Below are 23,960 nucleotides of genomic sequence, written 5' to 3' on the forward strand. Positions count from 1 at the left end.
AAAATCAGAAAAAGAGATAGAAATACTGCGCGCAGGTCTTTGCAGGGCTGGTGTCTAACTCAGAAAACCTGAATCAAGGATTTCAGTTGCCTAGGCAGTCCTGCACATACACACGCATACAGAATGTGCCCAGCAACCGCACATGATGTATTGACCCCATGTTGCAGCTCCAGCGTGTGAGGCTAGATGGCGTAGTGCATTCAAAAGCTAATCTGAACACAACAGGGCTTTGTGCCAAGCCACTGATAAAAGCAGCGAGGCTTCTCAGGTAGCAACGCAAGCTGTTTTCCTTCCCTCTGCACAGGGAACGGCATCAGTCCGAGAGGACGCATATCAAAGCGTGACGTTTCCCAAACAACATTAGGAGATAGACCACCAGATAGACTACCACATGGAAAATGTTTCCATTTGTCACAGCGGATCATCTAATTCCCTCTTTGCTGTGCAATTATGGTGAAATGAAAGAGATACAGCAGACTGACAAAGCATTACAGTATGTCTTTCTGACAAGAGGGAAAAGATTATGCAAGACAAGGGGCCTGAATTCAGGGTAGACCAGGTCACTGTTTAGGCTCTGGGAGGCTTTAGGGCCAGTCAGCAGCAGGGCATGGAGAGTCAGCCGGTGCACATTCAGCCTGTGTGGTTGTGAGGTCGGCCTTGCCGTCTTGCTTGGCTACCATGCTGTACAGAGTGGCTGCAGCCAAACCAAACAGCCTCATACTCTACCGTCACACACACACACACACGCACACACACACACGTTGCTCAGAGTCTTAATTTAGACGTTATTTTGATTTCCTCTCAATCTGTGGGTGTTGGATTCTGCTGCAGCTCTTTGACACAGCCCAGCTCAGCTATTCCCTTCACCTTGTTCTGTCTCATTACTCTACTCGTCTATCTGACCATCTGTCTGTGTGTGTGTCCAGTTCCCAAATTCTCTACCAGCCAAATATTGTTTTTCTGTTGATGCTGAAATACTGGAATTGCTTTGCATCAGCCACTTACGCTGCTGCAACTGAAATACTTAGTGTAGACGCAATTCTGACTCTGATTACTTAAAATATGACACTTGCCCTGTCTGATTGTCTTGTTGCACTTTTATTGTGTGCTCCATCCAAACTACCTGCAATGCGCCGCCACTCCGAGAAATACTTTTTTCTTCATTGTGTAATGAAAAATGCCACCTACTGTAGGATTTAGATGGTGTGGAGCTTAAAGTGAATCGGTCCCTTAAGTGTTGCTGCAAGTGTCAGCCAAAGGAGAGAGGTGAAACTCAAGGAGGTGCTTGAACAAAATCACATAAATGCTGGTGATAAGCTAAGACACACACACACACACACAGACACACACACACACACACACACACACACACACACAGGGGAGAGAGACTCATTAAGGAGGTCATAAATCACAGGGAGCAGTGCCAGAGAGCGATCACTCTTCCACTGTCTAAACACTGCTCTCACTCAGCCTTATTAGCAGGAGTCCAGCTCTCACCCAGAGTGGAGATATTAGCCTCCTCGCTAAAGATAATCACCAAGATTACATTACGGTTGCCAGAGGTACCAGGACAAGAGATGCACTCCACGAGACGTTGAGTCAACAGGACGTCTCATGCACAGGATAATGATTCGACTGTCTGCTCTTGGTCATATTCATGTTCTGCCTCCTCCATACTAATATAAGAACAGCAATGTAATGTGCTAAACTAATCATTTCACTGTCATGGTACTGCACCAGCTATTCATAAAGCCATTACAAAGTTTATATGCTCAGTTCCGACACCCTGCAGAGTTGTTAGCAACTACTAGCAGTTTCCAAACTAGTGATTTACTAACTGACGCTGCACCATCAAAACTTAAGAAATAGTTAGTTAAGACCAGAGTAATGTGCAAATCAGTTGCTAAACATACACAGCAGCATCCGATCAAAAGCAATGTGTAAACGGATAATTCACTGTAGAATCAGTTGTATATTAAACTTAACAGGCAATTCTTTGTTCTTTGCAATTGAAGGTATGTCTTTGGCACGTAATTTATTTTCTACTGTTCAGATTTCATGCTGCACAGAATAAAGTAGGTGGGATTGACTCAAAATAAACTACAATTCCAAGGATCATCATCATCAAAGGAATATGTCACCTGGTGCAACGGTGAGGCTTATTGATGTGTTTTCAATAAAGACGAATAAGATGTATCACAATACTTGTTAGAAAGGCCAATTTGATCTTGGTCTTGTCATGGGGTGACAATGAATAAAACATAGAATCAGACTTATCTTTAAGGTGCTACACGTGGGGTGGAACAATGGCAGACAATGCATATCTCTATGACATAACTGCCATCCCTGGTTTGTTCTGGCCAGGAACCACTCTTGCATGTCACTTCCTCTCCATATTTCTGACCATTTCCCACAGTGAAATGAAGAAAAAAAATATAATAGCACAAATGAGTAGGATTTTTAGATTCTTTTATACTGTTGAATGACCATAATGTATCTGTAGGGGACTGACTAGGTTCAAGATCAATACCACTGACTCTATTTCTTTGCCAGATGCTGAGATTTCTGGCTTTCAGAACAAACTTTCCAGCCCATAATCTTTTAAGGAACAAAAGCCTCACTGTTAAATTTTGACTTAATTATGTCAGTGACCTTTTACTAAGTAGGTGAGGCCACTGCTGTTGAAAATCTTTTTCTCAACAGAGTTTTAGGCAAAGCAGACACATTAAAACAAACATAAAGCTGCAGACAAACAACCTACTATAAACTATATAGTGGTGTGATTAGTACTTAATTAGTCCGCCTTAATGGACACATATGGATTGGAGTGTTTTTTACTCTAAAGTCCTCAAATATTAAACAGGGAGTGTGTAACATGTTCGCAAAAACACTGAGTGTGCATACATGTATGTGTGTAGTTGTTGTGTGCTTTTAGTGTGTGATCACTGCCACTGTACAACCCGGTGACAGTTATATTGACGGTTACGTCACCCTGTTTCCTCTTTTCTATCACCCGCTGTTGTTGGCCCTCAGTTGCCATGGATACGCTGCATCACTTCTGAATCTTGACATCATCAAAGTCATAGGTCGGGGGGGCGTAGCTTGAAGACCTGCCATGAACTTTCCCAAGAGCAGACAAGCCCTCATCTGAGAATTGACTGTCTTCACACACTGCAAGTGTAACACACACTGGAAGAAAAATATAAATACTCGATAATCCTGTGTGTCATATTAATATGTTTCTCATCACCTTGATTGTAGGTAGAGAAGATGCAGTTCTCCCTTTGCAGAATATTCCTGTAGAATTATTTTCAAGGTTTGTGACAATTTTTTCTCTAGATCAAAACAAAGCAGTTAGAAAATGTCCACCAAGAGAACATCTTTTTTCAATGATGTTATTATTTGGAAAAATAACATTACAGCAACATGCTGACTAGACATGAATGGATCAGTTGGTCAATCAATGAATCAGTAGGATCTGGATCTCTAAGATACTAAGGCCTATGATGCAATACTGTTCTGAAAACAGATTAAGGCATTTTTTAAGCAGAAATGCCAAACATTCTTTGGTTGCAGCTTCTCCAGTGTGAGGATTTGCTGTTTTTCTCCATCCAAATCCCATAAATTTGTTTCCTTCCAAATTTAGTGCAAATTTGAAAAGAATTTTCAAAAAGTCAGCAAAAGAAAATGGAATTAATGCAGATTTCCACCCACTACTGGTATGTAGATATTAGTAGCTGGATATATCGAGATGATGGAAGTCAGTCAAAGCTCAAACTATCAGTGGACGCTTCTGACACTTTCATGTGCATCATGTGCATCATGAATTGCTCACTAAGTCTGTTTCCAATGTACTTTGTTGCACTTTCATTTTATTGATAAACCTCAGCAAACTGTTAAAGCTGTCTATGATATTTCAGTTGTTCTTCATTTCCTGTATTTCCTTTTTTATACACAAATTGAAAATTCTGAAAATCAATAAAAACTGAGAATCAATCCACACCTACATGAGACTGGAGAAGTGACGTAACATTAATGGCACCAGAGAAACACGCTCTATCCTCATGGACACACAAGTTCATAACAATCCAGAGAGCAGCCTGTGCTCAGAGCCTGGGAATGGGACTGACAGAGGCTGTATAAATAGCCTCAGAGTGGCGAAGAGGCAACACCCAGAGCCACCCAACACAATGATAACATGCACACATGCACACGGGCTCCTATGGGAAACGATTACAGTTCAGTGCTTACAGTAAAACAGTCAGCACTATCAGGCTGGAAATCAGTCAGTCTGCATCTGTCCGGGTTCTGAAAGTTTTTGGAAAGTGTGGCTATGTGTGTGTGTGTGTGAGTGTGTTTAAGCAATGATTTGCATGCATACAGTGTAAGCCTGCAGTTCGCGCGCGCACACACACACACACACACACTGCTGTTATCTTTGCTTTGAGGGAGTACCTCCTCAAAGTTCTGCCCGGTCATTTCCGTGTGGTCGCCCAGGATATTAATCACTGTATCGACAGTGTGTGTGTGTGTGTGTGTGTGTGTGTGTTTGCATGCGTGTGTGTGTGTCTTTTATGGCGGAGAACCTGCTGGGGTGGCTTCCCTGGAAGGAAGTGACGTGTTGGACGGAAAGTGTGTGACTTCAGAGGGATTTCCATCTGACTGTGTGTTCAGTGTGTGTGTTTGTGCATGTTTTTCTTCTGCAGGGTGTCACTTACTGAGAACCAAACCTGCGTTATCTGTAGATCATTGTGAAAGTTAGCTTACAGAACAAACAGAACAGGGCATTGTCGCCCACAACAAGGGAGAGATTTAACACACCCATTAGTCAGCAAAGCTTTGAGCCTTTCTGCACGTGAATCAGTCTTTGAGGCTGTATTTTGGAGCAATGCGCATACTGTTAAAATATTGTGTGCTCCTTTTAGCACAACAGTGAACAGTTATGCATGTGGAAATGAGAGATGAAGAGGCAAAAATAAAACAAAGTGACTCTCAGTTCATCATAGAGCAGAGAAAGGAGTGAAGGAGTTAAAGGAGACGGAGAATTGGGAAGGAATGGAAAAATGCAGGTAGAAGGAACTCAGTCCAAAATTCCTTAAATGCTGTCAATAGTTTGGAGCATGTAGAAACTAGAAGACTGAGGCAAGGCTCCATTCCATCACAGATTATAATAGTTATAGAGACATTCATGAAGAGACAAACAGGGAAATACTTTAAGAGTGTCAAATGAACATGGCTGCAGGTGAAAGAGTCAGGCAGGACTTTGTATTGACACATTAAATCCTAACTGACTGCTTCTCCTCAGCCATGGGAAGGCAAACTATACTGGGTAACACACACACACACGCACACGCACACACACACGCACACAGAGTCAGAATTCCATCACCATGGATGACCACATCGTTAAGTAGAGGCATTTCATGTCATCGTATTTATGATTTGTGACTTGTTTCTGTACAAACAACCAATGCTTGACCTTTGTGACAACAGGACTAACACCCGTACGGCATGTTTGTGTGTGTGTTTTGTGTGTGTGTGTGTGTGTGAGCGAGAGAGAGAGAGAGAGAGAGAGAGAGAGGGAGAGAGTTTTAGCTAAACTTAGGTAGCTTTACCAAAAGTAAATGACCAAAAGAGCACTGTAATCTGTGTGGTCACCTTGTGTGTTCTGAAACAGAGTAATTCACACTTGAATGGAGGTAAATGTCAATAGAAATAGAAATCAGGTGAGCAGCAGGAGATGGTGTTTTTTTGGTCTTAATAAATACTTCTTCCTCTCTGTCCTCGGTGTCTCTCTCACCACTTCAGCTTCCTGTATGGTAGATGATGATGGTGCACCTCCCAGCCCCTTGTTGAGCCTCAGATTAGCTGTCTGCATCCACAGATCAACAGCTGGCTTTGGGCCAAATGTCTCTGTGGTCGTCTTTGACAGGCAAAAGTCCATCAGATGAGCGTGCGGCGGACGAGATCTGGACTTGGTTTTTATTATGCCGAGGTGTGAGAATCCCCTCTCACATGCTGCACTGCTCAAAGACAATTTAACCACCTTGTTGATGTTGGAGCAACAATCTGGATTGCTTGTATTTCCTGTTTGGACCAAGTCACACACAGAGGATGCTGCCAAGCGTCTTCCCGTTCGCTTTAAGTGCATCCAATTTCTCAATGGAGTCTCTGTCAAGCTGCAAGGTGGTTTACGTGACGCCCTCCGATCCGTCAAAGTGCAGCGCGCCCCAACTGTGCTCTGACATGCTCGGCGTGTCCGTGTTCCCCCTTCATGTGAATGATAAACACCTCACAACGAGCCGCTTCATTAAAGCAAACTCCTCAGCATAGGAAGCCATAAGACGAGTGTGTTGAGCCTCATGAAATGTTAGGAAACACTACACAGAGCTGGCCGTACTTCATTCAGCTTGATTCACCGTTTATCAAGCAGGCAGTCTGACCAGCTTCTTTGTTAGTTTGTGCCACACTCATGGACTCCTTACTCTTTTCATGTGTATCAAATAATGGAAAAAACTTTCAGCCTGTATAAAATGCACCTGTTTTGTCTGCTGGATGTGGATGTCTTGCACCACATTTCGGCATTCATCATTAGCTTCAAGCCACGACACATCTTGGAGCCACTTTTCAGATAAAAATCTTTTCTTCTACTTCTTCTTATTCAGTTGCTGCCTGGTAAACAAAGGCGCAACTGGACGTGATACATTTCTGATTTTTGTCACACGTACATACCTGTGTACCAGTTATGTGCACGCCTGACTATAGGTAAATTACCAGATTCAGTTTTCTTTCTTTCTAACTCCTTTTCACACATGCCACCAAGATGTAGAAATACTTCATCCTTCCAACCCTTAATTTGGCACCAAGCATCAGAGAGGTTACAATAAGTGTCCTGTCTGTAATTTACTGACATCATGTTGCAGCATTTCTGTCATAAAAGTCATAAAATGTCAAACCGTTTTGGAGCCACAGACATCCAAAGTTGCCACGTGCAGCTTTAAACAGGAAAATCAAACTAAGAACAAACAGATGGCTTTGCTAGATTCAAACAATAAAATATCTGTTGTTTATCATGGGTCAACATATGTGTGAAATTCCGCACATAATTCAGCATCAGCACTGGATCAGCGTGAAGCAGACTGCAGCCTGGTATGTGTTCTGTCCTGGTGCTGCTGGGAGTCAGCGTGTTCTGGTGCGGGTCAAGGAGGATACTGAGGAGCTTTAAGTGCTTTCACTCTTCCTTTCGCTGCTCTCACCTCCTCTGTCTCTGTCTGACCGCCTTCTCCCCGCTGACTCTTTGAGACAATGGGATCCAGCTGTGAGGTCGTAAAACTCTCTGGAACGTCACTAAAGTGGCAGCACGGCCTGCAAATGGCTTCAATTAGCCTCTCACATGCTAATAAAGCTAGTTAAAAAGAGGGACAACGGGCCAAGTCACACACATGCACACACACTCGCTCGTAAATGCCAAGAGAAAGCATCACGTAGTGATGAGCGCTCCAGTCAGAGGATGCACACAGTATATGTGAGCCTTTAGGTGGGTGTTCATGTGTCTCTGTTGTAACACACAGACACAACAACCAAATTTGCACATAACACACATGCAGATGGAAAGTTTGAAAGTTGAAAGTTTGCCACACACACTAAATTATCCCCACATATTATATATACAGTTTAGAAACACATACATATGATAGATAGATAGATAGATAGATAGATAGATAGATACATTATTAATCTCCAAAGAGAAATTTACATATGCACACTTGCACGTGCAAACCCGCACACACACATGCTCATTTAAAGACACATACAATCATAGATACACAGCTGCACACACCCTAGAGAGACATACAAATCTCAAAGGCAGAAAATCCTCCACACAAACATACACACACCACACGTGCACACACGTGCTAATGCACCGAAACTGAGCACACATAAATACATACGCACACATGTAGAGAGTTACCGTACAAAAACACGGTGACAGTGCCAAGTGTGTCGTGTCAGTGGGACGTCCCGGTTCCTGTTTTCACTCTGTAACACCCTGAGACACTGAGACACACTCAACATCCACGTCCGTGTTGTCTGCAGTCTGAAACACACGAGGCTGTCAGCCCTCACCGACACACCCAGAGCCCAAACTCCATCTTCATCATCTTCAGACACAAATTGCACACACATATCCTGATCCTCTTCCACATGCGGGACATCTGTGTGTGCTTGTGTCCGGCTGAACTTAGGAGAGAGAGGGTTAGTTCAGTTGCAGTGCCTTCAAAGCCCTATTTCTGTTCGGTTATGACACGACAAGACATGTTGAATTCAGATGCATGGTGCACAGTTCATGTTATGATAATTAATTAACTCGGGTTCAAGCTGACAAGCTGCCAGCATAAACAAACCTTTCAGAAATGTTCACACTTGAACATTTTTGGTAGAGGATCCATCTAATAACACATTTCAGACTAATGCTATCTTTTTGAATTCGCCTGGTCTCATACACTAGGACAGAGCATCCTCTATGAAACAAGTCTGGGGAAGCAGAGACAGCGTAATAATCTTTTTTCTCTCCTTTGTTTTGCCCTGCCCTGTCTGACAGGAAACAGGAAGTAGGGAGTGTCCTGCTGTCTTTCCACCATGGGTTGGTTCCCATCGTCATGACCTGTCACCAGGAGTTCCTGTAACACTGTCTGCTGTGCTGAAATGCTACTACTGTAATGTTACCACTGTGATGCTGAATCATAGTGGGCAAAGAAAAATGTACCACCAGTTGGTCGTGCATGGCCCATAGAGTCACAATGGGAAATATGGCAGGCTGAAATATACCAGAATTTTCATCGTAATTACTGACAATCACAGGGTGAATTTATGATTCACCATTGCCATTAAATGTGTTTGGAAAAGGTGTTGAAGTTTGAATCACACAATGGCCTGGGATCCACGAATGGCTACGGTATGAGTATGAATCCATCGCTTCAGCTTAGCATGTGCACGTCTTGATGTGTTATAGCATGCATGTGAACATGAACCATTTATAAATTATATTTAATCAGAAATGTACTTTAATCCAAGCAACAAAGGAATATGTTATAATGACTTGTGTCAGTCAGTAAATAGAGAACTAATCAACACTTGTTTTGCTAGATGGAGACAAATTCCAACGTACTTGCTGCAGTTTCCTTGTAAGTTCACAAAAGATTCAGCAAGACTTATCAAACTTTTAAGCATTCACTAAACATCAACAGTGGCGAGTTGTGGTGTACTATCATTAAGTATAATATTACACTCTTGCCCTCCGTGTGCAGGGCGATTCTGAACAAACTGCGAGCTGTAACAGGAGAATGTCTCTGCAAATAACTTATTTGTTTCCTGTAAGATGCAATGAGATACAGGCACTTTGGATTAGGTATACCTAGTGCACAGATAGACACGCATTTTACAGGAATGACCTGCAGATGTAAGGCTGTGGGGAAGATGTGCAATTTGTTCAAATCAGGGAGTACAACACAAGTCCCTTGGAAGCAATAAGATAATCAGGAATAGGCAACCATCTATACTTGTCACTGAGATAGAGGTGTCATTATATTTTACTGCCCCGTCTCTCTTGCTCATGCTCACACTCTTTCTCTCGCAAGCCTCGACCTGTCTGTCGATGTGTTGCTTGGCGAGTGCCGGTGTGTAGATGGACTGATTGCAGAATCCAGCTATGATAAATCGCACTAATGAACTGAGAGGTTAAAGAGAACACAACCTGAGGAGAGCAGAGGAGATACGAAGACAGGGAAAAGGAAGAGAGCAGGATGCATTCATTTACTGTTGGGTCTCAGGGACAGGCTGTATCTTCAAATCTTCAAACAGATATATCTTAACAACTTTAATTGCTGGATTAGTAATTCTACCTACATTTTGTGTTTCCAGTTGGACTTACAGGATCATTTGCATGTGGAACAGTCTATATTAGTCTGAAAATCTGGCTGAATTGCTGTTTAGTTTCACTTCATTCTTTCACTTTAACACTGAGCTCATGTTATTTGATTTCTTGATTGTCATAACCAATCAATACACAGTGATGTAATTGTCCCATTGACGTCATTTTCAGTCAGCACAGTAGCTGCAGTAGCAGTTGCCAGGAGCAGTCAGCTTTGGTATTTTATACACTGATTAAAGATTGATTTATGAGTTATCATCTCTGTAAGTTGACTTACAACCACTTCTACATCTGTGTTGGTCTTATCCTTGCTTGGTGCCATTTTCTGTTGCTACACTACAACTTGCTGTGTAGTAAAATGATGTCCCCAAAGAATTGCGAGGTGAGAGGAGCTATTTTGGACACCCCTGGTTCTGGACTTAAAAGTCTCATTCAGTTTTCTCATTGACAATGTTACACTACTCACAGTCAGAGCCACTCTACATCTTGGATCTGCATTAAACTCTCCCTCTTGAATTGTCAGTGCAAAGATTAACAACTGTGTTGGAAAATATAGTATAAATTAGACTTGGGGGGAGGGTTTCACCAATCACCAAGCTTGAACTTCTGTCATGTGCGCTATTAAAGGTGGACAGGAGGTAAAAATTCTGATGTTAAAAAATGTAACTTCATTTAACGTGCACTCAGAGCTGTAGAGGATGTGTACCCTAAGTAGAAAACAGGAACAATGTCTTGAGAATGACAGACATGCAGTGTAGAGTTTATTACATGAGCTGATGTTTCAGCACAAGCATTCAGAGCTTGATTTAACTTAGACACACAGTCACATTTCAGTAGCATAATCCAAAGAAGACATCACAGTATTTATACCCACACATTTGATTGGTATGCTATCTCTGGGAAACATAGTGCAGGAAGCTCTGATGCAGTGCTCAGCTGCAGTTTGTGTGTGTATGAAATGTGGATTGAAATTGATGGGCTACTGTATGTGGAACTTATGCTGGTGCATGGAGGAACTGACCCCATTCCACTGCACATTATTATTCTTCTGTTTCTTCTTCTTGAAACATGTGGACGTCATGTGATTCATTGCAACGCTAAAAGAGGAAATGTTGGGTTACTTTAGAGTCCATATTGCCATTTCCTACAATTACAGTGAATCAGTCTCAATCATTTATGGGTGGCAGCAGCTGACAGTAGCATGTGAATCGTGTGTGTTTACCTGGCAACCACAGGAGGTCTGCGGAGCCAACACAGTAACGGCACATATGACACAGACCTATGGCTTGGGAAACACACACACACAAACAAACATGTGCACATGCACGTTTCTTACACAAATGCTTTGCCCTGGGACTCCAGGGAGATTTGGGAACCATTCAGAGATTTGTTCACAAGGCAGCAGCAGCCTTTATTCTCCTGTGTTTGTCAAGATCCTTTTAAACAAATCCATTAGGACGAGGCGCCACAGGGTTTGACTGCCCGGCATGGGCACACAGATGGCCCGGCCAGGTTTTCAAACACACACACACACACACACACACACATTGATTGGCTTATACAGGTACGGATGATCCAGACCCAGCAGGGGTCTTGGGCTGTTTGGGCAGGATGACTGCTCAGAGTGGACCAAGCAGGTCAGAGGAGGAAGATCAACGGAGAGGAACTGCCAGGAGAGGAGACTTTCTCATGGGGGGAGAAACACCACAAGACAGACTGACTCATACAACCAACAGAAACCCAAAATACCACAGAGTCAGGGGAATGAAGGCCAGCTTACATGAAATGCTCTTTTCATAAAACGTCTGGTCTCAGCATAAATCCATACAATTTGGTAAAAACTAATAAATCATGTCATTGATACAGGGCAGTTGGATTTTATTAAAGTTGAGGGCAAAATAAAACAGTGTAGGGCCCTCTCTACCTCGGACAAATTGATGTTTAAAGACAAGATTCTTTCCTTAGGTACTCAGTAATCATGGCATCCAGGACCTGGTTACTGCAGCTGTTTAGTTTCAACTTAGCACAGTTCCCAACTATGGGGTTGGGACCCTGTTAAGAGTTACATAAATCTGAGGGGACACGAGCTGGTTAACAAGATTTGACATGAAAAAATAAATATATTCTGCTACGATTGTTTTTCTAGAGTTTTCTCTAATATTTGCCTTTTAATTATGAGACACTGGATGATTTCATTGCATGCCTTCATGTAATAGCCAATAGTAGAGAGAGGTATCTCAACCACTGGGCCACCAGGAAGCTCATCTGATCTGCCGGCTGTGCCTTAAACTTCACAAATTACAAGCATTATGGTTTGAAATTGTTAGCTTAGAGTGCAGATTGAGCTCTTACTTCCAGTGATCTGGTAAGAACTGTGCATTTTATATGATACAATATACTGAAATGTGGTGCGTAGTTTTGCACAGTGAGGAGGAAAATAGTTGTTTTGAGGCAGGCCTATGACAGCTCATAGCTACTGCTTTCAACAAATTGTGCAAACACTTAGGCTCCATGATCAATGCTTTGGTGATGAGTTTGACAAGCATTTTAATGTGGGACAGAGGATAGAGATGCAGACTGATGGCTTTGGATGAAAAATTCATCACGTTATTAGCCTCAATAATGTAATTCATTTTGCAGAGAGAAAAACAAAACAAAAAAGCAAGAATCCCCCAAAGAATTCACAACAAGCGAGTGAGAGCTTTTTGAGATCTTTGCTTTATAACTTTGAGTGATCACTGACTTATTTTCCCTCTTTTTTTCCACCACTGCTTCTCTGGTGTCCACACTTTATTTCCACCAAACTAGAGTTGGTGGTGATTGTTGGAACAGTGGAAAGATGAGTTACATTTTGTTTTATGTCAAGTTTGAATGAAGTGTGTTTTACGAGGATAAAATTAAAAATTTTCTGTAAATGGAGTCTGGTTGCTTTGGCAAGAGCGACATAGTGGCTCTTTCTGGTGAAACGAAAAACTATAATGCTAGACAAAAGACTAAATGTTGTTTCTGAGGTTAGAGAATTTGGATATTTCTCATCAATACAAACACTACCAATGTTTCCTAGCAAACAATTTGCACAGCCAATCTTTGTAGCCGGAACACATGAACTTGAATACATTTACAAATAGCTGGTGCAACCCAATCCATATCCAGGAAATAAAGGATCATACCTTTTAATCTCCTAACTGTTGATGGAAAATGTGAAAAGCAGTTGTCACCATCGGTTATCGCTGGTCCAAAGGACGATATGTTTTTTGAAAGGGACAACAGAGACCAGTGTAAAGAGAGCTTTACTCATATAAAACACATCTGTCCTAATGGCTGCTAAAGCAGGTTACCTGGCTACAGCAGTGGGAATTCTACAGGACAATGGCCGTATACTACGGGTGTGTGTGAGTGACTGATGGTTTGTTTAGTGGGGGCAAGGCATTTCTCAATGGTCTATAGTGTCCACTCTACACCAGACTTTTATGACCTTGTCGTGTGGGGTTCAGTGCTGTTTCCTTTTATACTCACATAAAATTTATAGCTCTAATACACATGGACAGCTGGGATTGACACCGTGGTCACATGGCCAAAAAGAAGACCCTGGCCCATTCACAAAAATTCCATTCAGGATTTCACTATCCATTTAGGGTCAACTGGGAGGACGCGATCCCGCCAGATGAGACTAAAGCATTCCAGGTCTCGACTGAAGCAAACCAGCGCAATCCAGAGCCCGCTCACACGAACACACCAGAACACAAAATCCTGTTTACTGTCTCTGCTGCCGGTGCCTTCAGGCTCACTACACTCTGACAGTTCACAGGATTTCTCCAGGTGCTTCCAGTGGTCATTCCAACTGTGCGCTTGACGACTGAGTTGACTTTTTCATGGAATGATTCGGTCCTTTGTTCCCCCCTTTGTTTACCGGCCACCGTGGCTGGTAGGTTGATCAATTTATCTGCTACTTGAAATTCACCAGTTTTTGGCTGGTGTCGGGTGCTAGTTTCCAACCCTGCTTTCGATTGATCCTGATCCCATTTTAAATTGTTCATTGTCATTATTATTCACACAACTCAATAATCACTCACGATAGAAGTTATTTTCCTTTATTCAGAGCCAAAAAAAAAAAAAAAAAAGAATCACAAAGATTGAATATCTGCAACTGAGCATAGCAACACTAAAAGTGCCTACTTGTAAGCTAGTAGAAGAAGGACCCTTCGGTCTTCAGGTTCTGTTCTGTCCTGTATAGACGTCAAAATGAGAGTCACATTTGGTGGATGCTTTTGTCCAAAGCGTATAAATAAGGGTATAGTCCAAGCCGCTGTAGCTCAAGGAGAAGCCATCGAGAACATGCCCTGCAACACTTCCATGTTCCACCTGACACAAGTGCCACAGGTTTCAGGTGCATGAAGCTACAAATACATACATAGCAGATGATTTATTTATTTATTGGGAGAGAGGAGAGAGATAAAGAAGGAGGATGGAGACAGAGAGAAAGAGCATATTAAGTGAGTAAACTTATGTATGTAACTTATACATATCTGTACAGGCTTTAAATGTGTAACAGGTGTAACTATATGTTAACAGAAACAAACAAGAAAAGACTGGTAGCAGCTGCAATCTCAGAGCTCAGATTTGACAGGAAATTTGCTGAAAGGCTGTATGGCACCAAGAGGGCGGTATTCTTTCAGCGCAGCTTTTTATTTCTCACATAGACTTATGCTGCGTTTGCAGGAGCAGGTGCATATTGGTGTTTCCTATTCACAGAGCGAACACAGTGAAAACAACGATTAGGATTCCCCTGTTCTAATTGGCTGCACCAAACACTGTGCAAATATTCAACAGTTGCACAAATGTGGCCGCTGTAAGTACATGAGCTCTGCATAAACAGGTAGCGACTCCTGCACGCTAAAGGACACGAGAAGCTTATAGTCAGTGAGTTTAATATGACTCCATGGACGTGCATGGTAGAGAAAAGGCTGTATTGTGCCCTCGTTCTGAACAAGCACACTTTTCCCACAGAGCTAAAACACACACAAATACACACGTGCACACAGACACACTCTTGCTTACGGTTTTCCCACAGTGCTCGGCAATCCCGAGGGAGTAAATTGCAGTAATCCAGGGCAGCGAATTCAGACCCAGCAATTACACCACAGTGAACGGCTTGGGAACCTACACACACACGCACACACACACACACACACACACACATACACACTATTGGTATAACATACTATATGCATAGATTCATTTGGTTGGCACCTTAGTACACAGCATTAACACATGCCTTAATTCAAACACCCACTTTTGCTCTCCTGTCTGTCTCTACATTTTCTCTTTCATATTCATACTTAAATGCACGTACAAGCACACACATGAAAATACATATACATAAACACACACACATGCACACATGCTGTTCTGAGCAGCCATCCGCCTGTCAACACTGCAGCAAATTAACTGACATCAAACACCGGTGAGCACAGGCTTAGACATGTAGGGGACACAGTCTCACTGGGAGAAAAGGAGGGAGGAGAGGGGGAGGAGGGGGGACAGGAGGACATGGGGGCTGAAAATAGGTAGAGAAGGAGATGAGGAGAATTGGAGAAAGAGAAAAAGAGAGAAGGCAGGAAGAGAAAAGAAGGGATGCTAACAGAAATGATAAATGCAAGGTTTAACACCAAACCTAGGAGAGATTGGTCACCATGGTAACAAGAAGCAACAACCTACAGTAGACACCAAAGTTGTCCTTACATTGCTGGTGAGTTAATGAGTGCTTTAGGATATACTTTTAAAAAGACATGATATATCAGCACATTTGGGTATCTTCCTTAGGACATGATCCATATACAAACATGACTTTTGTGTTAAAAACATGCTTATTTTTTATTCTTTAATACTAAATTCCTCAACTCAACTTACTTAGTTTACTATATAGCAAATTAAAGGAATAACATAATTGAGGCAAAGCCTGCTGTTTTCAACCAAAAAAAAACGCCCTAATAAGCCCACTGTACATTATAGCGAGTCGCCAACACAGTACAGTCATTACAGTTAAGCCACAATCACCTTTATAAGGAGATAATATTTCAGGACTTGTCATGCCTTGTTGTGTAGTATGTCTGCTACCTAGTAGCAAAAAATCAACCATGCAGCTTTATCATAGGTTAGCAACTGTCATAAAGTTTGAAAATATGACCTTACTTACCTAACAACAGGTTAATGCATCAGAACAGGCCTATTCTCGATATCAAACGTGAAGAAACAAGACTCTTAATAGCAGTTTGGAACATTTATTTATTCATTTAACTTCATATTTTGTATATTTTAAAGGACCCATACAGATAAACGTTGGTACATACCGATAAGCAATGCAACAGATGTGACGCAGGTGAAGTGTTTCAGTCCTTTAACTGAAAGAGGTGACTGAGCAAAAGCTGCTCTGTGCCTTGGAAGTCTGAAGTCAGCACTTGCTGCTCTTCTGGTCATGACTCCTTCACTCCTGCATTTTTTGGGAATGATAACTGAAATTGTCAAAACAGCAATTGTTGATTGGGAGGTGTGGTCCAAGGCGAGCAAACAGGACATATGTGATAAAAATCATGGTGTACATATATAGTACATTTGAGCTCCTTTGAGAAACATACACGGTCTCTTTCAATGATTAGTCACGTTGGTTGGGTTGAATCGTTCACAGGAAAATGCAAGGTGAAACTTCATTAATGCAACACCAGGTGCTCAGTCATCTCAGCTGTAGTTTGAACTCGTTGGAAGTTCAGCATTTAAGCGTTAAAAGCAGTTTTGTAATGTATCACATTACAAAGTCTCATCACACACTGAAATGTATCAAGCTGGATATTAACTGGCTGTTTAAGTTCAGAGACAAGCGGTGTGGCTTTCACATGTAGTTGTTCTTCAGCTTCTCCGACATCATTGTTAGGTTTTATGATATATCCATATTTCAATACGTTCTCGTAGTCATGGTTTGGAAAGCCTGTCCTAACTGTAATAAATGATTCCTTGCCGTGTCTACCAGGTGGCCTCTTCATTATTCATGTTTGCTGTACAGTATGCATGTGTGAGTGTGTCTTATACAACACTGGGGCTTCATTCCTCTGGGCTAAAACAAACACACATACACACAAAGTTCAGCCTCATTAACTGTAATGACATCAGGTAAAGGGCTGGGGTGCGCTGACAAACTCCTGAACATGAGATGGAGTGTGCAGGAGACAAAGAGCGGGGGGCAGGCTGTCAGTGGTCCCAGCTGCTTCTTATTCAGATGCTGACCGCTGCACACGTGCAGCCTCCGCCCAGCACCTGCCTTCAAACGGCTTTCAAGGTTATTACTGCTATAAAACGAAACCAAAGCTACAGCAACATGCACCATGGTACAGAATAGCAGTTTAGCAAAGCAGTGTGAAAATTTAGCTTTAGGGAAAAGCTGAAACAATAGTTATTGTGGGCACAACAGTTGGCCCGTGGAGGCTACATGTTGACATTGTGAGTAAATTGAGAGTTTCTGGTTTGGGTTGTTCCTCCTTCACTCCCTTCTCTCACTAGCTCTCCATCTATTTTGCTTGTGGATCTATTTAAAAGAAGGAAAAGGTTTGCTGGGCACCAGCCACATGCAAAGCAAAGATCATATTGAAACGATAGGTAGCTTGGATTAAATTATGTCATTTGCAAGGAGCACTGGTTTTTGTGGCAACATTGGCTTGTCAGTTAGTCCTACATTTTAGTCCAGATTGAAATAGCTCCACAACTGTTCCCGAGAGGACGAATACTACTGACTTTAGCTACATCTCCACCAGCAGGTCAAAGTTTTCATTTATCCAGTGAAATTTCTCAACAGCTACTTGAAGGATATGTGATCAAAATTCTGTACAGGCATTCACGGGTCCCATACAGTGAACCCTGATGACTCTGATGTTCCCCTGACTTTTCTGTGTCTAGCACAAGAAGCTGACTTTGTGTAAAGTGAAAAAGTTAAATATCTATGTTTCTGTTGAATGGATTGCCATGAAATTTGGTACACGCGGTCATATTCAGGATTAACTGTAATGTTAGTGTTCTTCTTACTTGTCATCTAGCATCTAAATTTCAATTGGTTTATGACCAAATACCTGTGTAACTAAGGCACAGTAAAGCCTTATAGAGTCACTAGCATGGCTGTAGACTCAGCCTTGTTACCAGACAGCTAAAGATTAATCAATAGGGAAATTTGGACTATAAATTGATAAGAAGTTTAATCGACAAGAAGCTGACTAGTCACACAGCAGAAGTGTCATTGTTTTTTCTAAATCAATCAATAGTTGTGATTCTACAAACCTACCTTAAGATTTATGTCCTGTGCACAGGTTAGTGTACCATCGAAAACTGCAAATATAATCTTCACTCATGCAATTTAATTCACCATAATCCCTATTAATTCAATTATTATTTTTTTCTTTTTGAGATACAGTGTGCAAGTTCAAGTCAGTGGATTCCTTATTTTGAAATTACTAATGTACCTTTTACTAAATACTGTTTCAGTGGTTCTGCATGCTGGTACTCTGATGTGCAACATCAGCAGTTCAACCCCATGAACACAATTTGACAAATCAAAAACCACCAACCCCAATACTGCTGCATCTCAGACATTTTCAAGATTCAAGATTCAAGATTTCTTTATTGTCATTGAACATGACATGTCAATGAAATTTGCATTGCAACCCCCATGTTAGAAACAAGATAATAAGAAAGATAAGAAAGATTATAAAATAAAGGATAAAATAGGATAAAATAAACCAACATGCAGTAAAAAATATTCGTAAATGCAATAAAAATACCAGAAATGAAAATATACTGAACAATAAACAATAAAATATACCAGTGAAATGTACCAACAGCAGCTGAAATATACTAAAATGTACATACTAAATGTGTGTGTGTGTGTATTTTGACTAAACCAAACAAAACCTTCTAAACTCCAGTAGGATTTGTTAAGTTCTATCTATCTAACTTTTATTTTTGCCTCTGAGCATAGTTCTGCGTGATTTGCTTACCAGAAATGACCTGTAAGTCACTGATCCTGTCTACCCTGTCTGCACAGATTTCTATGAGGTAAAACAGAAAACCAGTGTCCCATGAAGCATTGACAGCAGCAGTTATGGTAACATGGAACCAAATCTGTCACTTGAGCTGATAATATACTCTTAAACTAGGATACTGTCACATGCCTCACCATGGCAGATATAAAGTAAATCATGATGGAACCCTGCTAATTAATTATATAGTGTAAATCCCCAGCATTTTGTTGTTCTTCACCAATTAAAGGTAGAAGGAATGAGAAACTAATGGTGACCTTAAAAATATTTATTTTATGACATACTCGAAATAGTCTATTAATGAAATAGTGATTCTGTATAAATTTGACAGGAAGTCAGGAAAACTATCCACAGGCTAAAAAGCACTAAGAGTACTTCCTGAGCCCCAAAACCATTATTCTTTAACATACAGGTTGCAGCTCAGCATGGATGTGAGTAATGGAAGGCAGCACTTATGTACAAGAGTATCAGCAGCAGTTTCATTTGTGTCGAGTCGAGTATACAAACATACATCAGTCAGGTTGGAGATGTCCAAACCTTTCATCACTTTCAGTTGGTTTCACTTTGCTATTTTTTCACAGAGCTAAAACACAGACAGGCACATTCACACTGACAGACTGGTGTTTCTAGTCTCACTGTAAGGGTGGGGTGCAGACCCCTTAGTCACTGTGCTGCAGGGCTGGTGATTTATGTTATATTGTTACTTCTAAAGCTGTCTCACCCACCAAGCTAGGGTTGCTAAAATAAGAACAGAGTTGCCAAGAGCCATTTTTTTTCCCAGCCAAAATAATTATTGTTCCTAGAAATATATCACATTGCCTTAAATCAGAGTTTGAGAAAGGACTTTGACAGTACACTATAAATAACAGTGTCTTAATTGATACATCTCCCAAAGATAATTTTAACTGCCATTTACTGTAAACTAAAACCCTTGAAATTCCAAATGATCACAAGTTAACACTAATGTAGGAGGTCAAAATATAGTTAGTGTTGGCCCAAACAGGTGTTGCTAGCCTGTAATATAAATGCAAGTCTCGGTCAAATCTAATTTGGAGGCTGTAGGAATAAAGACACTGGGCTTGACCCAGCCCAGCTTGACCCAGCTCCCATCACAGCGTGGTCACTGACTGTGTCAAAGACAAGCCCAGTGCTGCTCTGACAGCTGCATCACTGCAGGCCAAGGCTGCTACCAGTTAGGAGCAGTCCCTGGGCACTGATAGCCTTAGTGCTGGGGATTTGTTGGAATAACTGGAAGCACTGACAGCTCTAATGTGTGTGCGTGTGTGTGTATGTGTGTGTAATTAGGGCCTTGACAGGTACATATTAGCTCTGTAACTGATCTCAAGGGGTGTTTCCTGTCTGTCAGGGTTGACTGCTCAGAGAAAGCTCAGTCTAGCATGGCCTCAGCATGGTATCCTTGCTCTGTATTTGTATTTGTACCATTCAGGGGGGGTGGCACAAAGAGTGGTAGGGCAAAATATGTGTAACATAGAGTGAGATTTAGACAGACCATAATATGCTCATTTCATGTTCATACATTCATTTTAGGTGTCAGCTACAATACATACTGTCCATTAATGCAACACTGCTAAGGGAGACTCCCTGCCTTAAATTTCTTGTTTTAGCTCTTGTCCTCCTTAAGACCCCCCTTCCAAATAGCCCCCTTTGACTGGTCAGTTCATGCAAGCCTGAGCCAACCCTGGTCACCGTTTTTCCCATCAGCTCTACTGATGTTTTTAGCTTCCAGCAAAGATGCTCAAGAGCAACAAGATTACCTATTTCAAGTTGAGCCACTGGTATGAAATGGTACACTTCCTGTCTCCGAAGTGGGTGCAGTCACGCCCCCCCTCCAATCCCCAGTGGGCATTTATGTGTTACTAATGGGCTATTGTGTGTACATGACAAAACAACACTAGATACAGTACAAATTTAACGTTTCCACCATGTTTTTCTGCTTGTTTATATCTGCTAGCTTAAAATACTCGCTTTAGATGTCCAGATCTAATGAGAATGCATTGCTGAAAAAGAGAAAAATCCAGAACAAAGTTATTTTTCTACTGATTTGTCAAAAAGAAAAAAAAGCTATTTTAGTGTCAGAATCTTTCGACACTAAAATGAAGAGCAAGATTTTCTTCAGTAAGTCTTCAATAAGTACATTGACTGTGTCAGTGCAGAAAGGAGGAATAAAGGGAGTCCCTGGTTGCCTGGAACACACAGGAGTGGTAACTCAGCTCATCAGGGAGGCAAAAGAGTGCAGAGGTGACCTGGCTGTGCTGTGGCTAGATCTTACCAACGCTTATGGCTCCATACCCCATAAGCCGGTGGAAGTTGCACTGGAGAAACACAATGTACCCCAGAAGGTGAAAGACCTCATCCTGGACTATTACAGCAAGCTGAGCTTGAGAGTCTCATCTGGCCAGCTGACATCTGACTGGCACCAGCTGGAAGTGGGCATAATCACTGGCTGGACCATATCGGTGACCCTCTTCCCTCAACTGCCAATCAGAGCCTTAATGGATGACCTCACGGTGATGACAACAGCTGTGCCAGGAGCCAGGTGGATTCTTCAGGGGTTGGGGAGGATCATGGCATGAGCATGCTTGAGCTTCAAGCCTGAAGTCCAGGTCCTTGGTACTAAAGAAGGGGAAGGTCACAGACAAATTCTGCTTCAGGCTGAACATCTGATCCTGTCAGTCAGTAAGAAGCCAGTGAAGAGCCTGGGGAAGGTCTTCAGCTGCAGCCTGAGAGACTCTATCAAGGCAACCAGTGCTGACCTAGAGGGTTGGCTGAGAACTGTGGACAGGTCTCGGCTCCCCGAAAGATTCAAGGCCTGGATATACCAGCATGGAATCCTGCCAAGAATCCTCTGCTCATCTATGAGGTTTGCATGACTGTGGTTGAAGGTTGCGAGCAAAGAGTGAGCAGCTATCTTTGCAGATGGCTGGGTCTGCCATGCAGCTTGAGTAAGATTGGGCTGCATGGGAACAAGCTCAGGCTCCCTTTCAGCTCAGTCAGGGAACAGTTTATCTATTATGACCTCGCAAGCCCATCTAACCTGTGCACCTGGGGAAAAAGAGAAACGCCTGTATGCCGCCTGTGTTAGGTAGGGACACTGGAACACATCCTAAGCAGCTGCTCCAAGGCGCTGAGTTAGGCCATTATCAATGGAGACATGACCAAGTTCTTAAATCTATTGCTGAGGCAATCAGCGAGGGGATAAAGCACAGTCAATACACCAAAGCTACAACCAAGGCCATTCGTTCGTCAAGGAAGGACAGAAACCTGAGAGAACACCAAAGTACTGCTTGGCTGGTTTTGCTCTTCATGGCCCGAGACTGGGCGATGACAGTTGACCTGGGGAGGCAACTGAAAATCCCACCACACATCACCCAGTACAAATTGAGACCGGACATCACCTTGGCCTCTGACGCTACAAAGCAACTGGTCTTGCTGAAGCTGACAGTTTCCTGGAAGAATAGGATGGAGGAGGCACAAGAGAGAAAGAGGGAGAGAAAGAGGGAGAAGTAGAAAGAGAGCCATGGAAAAGAACGCAGAGACTGCGGAGAAAGCGTCCAGATGGCTCTGGTTGACAGAGAGGGAGAGCTGTGGGGGTAGTAGAATGCCACTTGGACACAGGCCGGGGTCTGATCAGCCTCGGTCGGGTCGCCTGGATGAGGGTGTCTGTTGCGAGACCCAAAACACCCAGTGACTCCAGGCAGCAACCCTGATGATGTGTCCAAGTTAGTGCATCAGAGGATGTTTTTTAGAAACGATAAGTGGTGTGGATTAGTGGAATCCGTGCTAACGTTCACTTCTTCCGTTGGAGTGAACAGACTCAGGATCTGCTGCAAGTCTCTGAAAAGGGCGTGCCACCACACTCTTCAGTGGGGTGTCTGTGTCCATGAATCACATCGACCATGAATGTCACCACAATAACCTCTTCTAAAATAAATACTTCACCACTGCACAAGTGTGAATCTGATCTTTATTGGCCTCAGCCTCACCGTCCAGCGGGCTGCTAATATTATAGCTTTGTGACGGTGTTTGTTCGGTCTGAGCAAGCTAGCTGCTGGGTGCACAAATTACACAGTGTTGCCAAGCAAATGAATTCCTCTTTTTCACATGTAGCTATATCGTTACCTTCAGAAAGTCTTTTAAGTAAATTCACATAGAGCAACACACACATACCGGCAAGGCTTTCATCTGATGCCACCTGATCGCTACCTTTTTATAAACCTCACCTACATGCTGTTATTGCCTGGGTTGTAAGTGATGATAGAGAAGGATTACTTTTGTATGAGACTATACATTGTCTGTTTGGGAAATTCCTGCATAGCATACCTTTAACCAAAAGTCTGACTCTACTCGCCCTTTCTCTCTCCTCTCTCTGCTGGGAGCATTTTAGCCTTGCATTGTGATAACACATTACTTTAGTCAGACCTTACGCTAAGTGCTGAGCTCCAGCTGTGTCTTGTCTCCTCCCCTGTTCTGTCCTTCACTGCACAGCTGGGTCCCTTCACTGTCTCTGCTCATGCATTTGTGCACGGTTAGGTGTGGTTTGTGTGCATCAATCTGAGTATGGATTGTGACTGAGTGAGCATGGGGGTTCGCACTCATATGGGTTTAAACTTTGGACAGAGTGTGTAATTGTGTGTAAAAGTGTTTGTAATTATGGTTGCGTATGATATGTGTGGTTGGGATGTGTAGTTGTGTGCTTGATTAGGTGTGTGTGCGTGTCTGCGGTTTGAGTTTGTATATTTGTGTGCATGACTTCAAGCATAAACAAGGCACGTGTGTGTGACTGCAGAGATCGGGCTCATCAGGCTCTGGCACTTGTTTGTTTCATCACTCAGTCACTTTGCTGCCCTGAAGCTGTTGTTTTAACAGCCATTCAGACATTAAGTCTAATGATTTATATCTTGGGCTGAACGGCTTTATGTTTCAGAGAAAAA

General features: G+C 42.4%; 1 pseudogene; it reads left to right on the forward strand.

The window, feature by feature from the left end:
• The first annotated feature begins 21,122 nt into the window (after positions 1–21,122).
• LOC121613083 lies at positions 21,123–22,717 on the forward strand (annotated as a pseudogene).
• Positions 22,718–23,960: the final 1,243 nt, after the last annotated feature.

The sequence above is a fragment of the Chelmon rostratus genome, chromosome 2 (genome assembly GCF_017976325.1).
Source record: "Chelmon rostratus isolate fCheRos1 chromosome 2, fCheRos1.pri, whole genome shotgun sequence".
Taxonomy (NCBI): Eukaryota; Metazoa; Chordata; class Actinopteri; order Chaetodontiformes; family Chaetodontidae; genus Chelmon; species Chelmon rostratus.